Source organism: Morus notabilis, unplaced genomic scaffold (genome assembly GCF_000414095.1).
Source record: "Morus notabilis unplaced genomic scaffold, ASM41409v2 Scaffold451, whole genome shotgun sequence".
NCBI classification, from domain to species: Eukaryota; Viridiplantae; Streptophyta; class Magnoliopsida; order Rosales; family Moraceae; genus Morus; species Morus notabilis.
This window is the reverse complement of record NW_010361080.1, coordinates 320,311-323,350: the sequence shown is the minus strand read 5'-3', so window position 1 is coordinate 323,350 and position 3,040 is coordinate 320,311.

Below are 3,040 nucleotides of genomic sequence, written 5' to 3'. Positions count from 1 at the left end.
AAGACTATTAGGGAAAAAATGCTTGCGAGAATAACATTTGAAAAAATAATAATAAAAAATAAGATTAAAGAGAATAATAAGATTAAATAAGGTGAGAGAGAGAAAGAAAAGCAAAAAACAAAAACAAAACAAAACAAAAAACACAAACAAAAATGAGTGATTAAATGAAATAAGAAAGGAAGTGAAACAAAAGGAACTAAAATGAAATTTTTTTTAAATGTGATGGTAGTGAAGGAATTGGGTTGATAGTCCCTTGTTTTGTTAATTATTCTCGCATATAAGGGACTAAAATGATACTAAAATTAAATAAGGGTAACAGAAAAAATAAAAATTAGAGGCTGAAAAAAGTAAATAAAAGAAGAATGGACCAAAAACAAGCAAGAAGAAGAGAAGAAAAAAAATGTAAAAGAAAGAAAAATTAAAAATTAAAAAGTAAAAAAAAATTTATTGCGAATAATTAACAAAACAAGGGACTATCATATGAGGATTGTGTTTAACTTTCGTTAAATACCAATATTGATTAGCTTCTAAGATTGTTTTTATATATTTTTATAACTAAAAGAAAATAAAAATGCAAGCAATTGCAAATAATCGAGCTAGGACCTCCTAATTTCCCCTTGATTGCGAAATGCTAAAGTTGTGCTAAAGAAATGCTACAGCATTCTGTATTAGTTAACCAAACTCAAATTTGTGCATAAAGTTCTTCCGAATTAATTATGTATATAATTCCTCAAACCAATTTCATCATATTCCTATGTGAATCTAGTTCATGGAATTCCAATTTCAAGTTCGGGTTTATTAGGTTATACAAGGTGAACGATATATTCATATACCTTCTACAAATCAATATATTCCTATATTGAACATGCATCATCCATGTAAAGTCCAACCTAAATTAATTTTTTCAAATCAATCTAAGTCTAGTTCTACATTTGATTTCCAAAAAAAAAAAATAGAAATTAAGCAATCAAATACACATGAATGAACAAGCACAAAAATACCATAAGCAATCCAAAAGTAAAAATTAAAACATCACAATCTTAGTTCCACTAGGAGTCTAGCTCACAAAATTAATTAAATAACATCAAGGGTTTCATCATTTATAAATTACAAAAATAAGAGATAAGAAAAGGAATGAAAAACTCATTTTAGGAGTTGTCACAAGCTCCAAAACCTCTTCTCAAAATCTTCATCTTCTTCTTTCTTGAAGCTCCAAAATGCCCTCTTCAATGGTGTTTACAAAATAAAATGACCTAAATCTAAAACTAAAAATAAAATCCTACAACTCTAAAAAATAAATTTTCCTTTTCTTTTTCCTCATTTCTCTCTTCCCCTCTTGTTCTCTGTGGCTGTTCGTCTGAGGGCTGGAAAGAAGGGAGCAAGATGGCTTCCACCTGTTCCAGCGGCTGCCAAAAAGAATGGGATATATTAATCCCTCCCGTGTAATGTCAGCACTCATCAAAACACAATGTCGTATGCTCAACAATTTCTCCTCCAATAGTTTTGGGCTGAATGGGCCTTTTACTTGTGGGCTACCACCTGGCAGATTACCAGGCTTTTACCCATCCGTGGAGGCTGATTTAGGGTCCCCTGATTGTGGGCTTCTGGGCTGGATTCGTATGGGCTTCTGGGCTGAATTTGTGTGGGCTTTTAGGCTGGATTTCACTCACGCGCAAGAATTCCATTCTAGGCTAATTCAATCTTCGAATTTTACTTATTTTTTTCTTGCATTTCTTTCCCAATTTGGATTTCAATTTGCACTTAAGCCCGCCTATCACCAAAATTAAATTATATAATGAGGAAAATAATTATTTTAAAAGGAAACTAAATAAAAATAAAATAAAATAAAAATACCTAAAACAAACTAAAAATAAAATTAATTCCAAATAAAATAAAATGAAATAAAAATAAGGTAAAAATATAAAAAACTAAATAAATTTTCAAGAACAAGCATACTTTTAATCCACAAAAGAGGCTAAATAACTTCATTTCGTGGAGTTATCACACCCCCAAACTCAAGATTTTGCTTGTCCTTAAGCAAAACAAAAAGAAAAAGACTCAAAAATAAGTGTGCATTTATGGATGAATTCTCATGAATAATTCCTCAAGTATTGCATTAGAAACATAGCTCAAAGAAAAACACAATTTTCAATCAACTTTTATTTCCAACTTCAAAAGATTGTTTCTTCTCCAATTGGACCTTTCTTGTGTGTGTGTGATAGCCTTGTGCTATTTCAACATTGAAAATCCAAATGAGATCATGCGAACATGCTTATAGAATATAAAATTTAGAATTTAAGCACATGCATGCAAACTCCATAAGCTTACTTTTCAAAACCATCTCCACTAATGTAGACTAACACTTAATCAAGGATCAATAGGACTTTTAAGGCTTGTAACGTTAGGCTAGGGATTAAGGTAGGATAAAGGTAATTTTATGGCTCAAATCACACCCTAAACACATTAGTTACTCTTAAGACCATATAAGAGCTCATATAACTCACCAAAGTACACCCTCAAACTTGATTTCCACTCTCTTTTGTCAACCACTTATTGAAGAAACAAAAAAATTTCATCCCTTTTTTTTTTCATTTTTCATTTTTTTTTCTTTTGTTTTTTTTTTTTTCAGGATCTCCTATACCCCCAAACTCAAACTCAACATTGTCCTCAATGTTGCAAAATAAACACAAGAAGGTAAAGAAAACCTCACTATTTTTTTTTTTCAACTGCCCAGAATTGCTATCACATGATGCAGCATTTCTTGTTTATAGAATTGCACACATTTTTCACACCCACTGCATCATCTCACACCAACTCATATAAGGCACCAACACTCACAACACCACCCTTCCTTCCTTATCCAACATAGCTCAATATGTCCTCAAATAACTAATATGCTCATGGGTGAGGGGTAGAAAGTTGGAAACTTATTTAAAAGGCTAGGCTAAAGATGTGGGTAACAAAGAAAATGGTATATATAGGCTTAAAAAGGGTGACTAAGGATATACATGTACAAGGTTGGCTTAGAAAGGCTCAATCG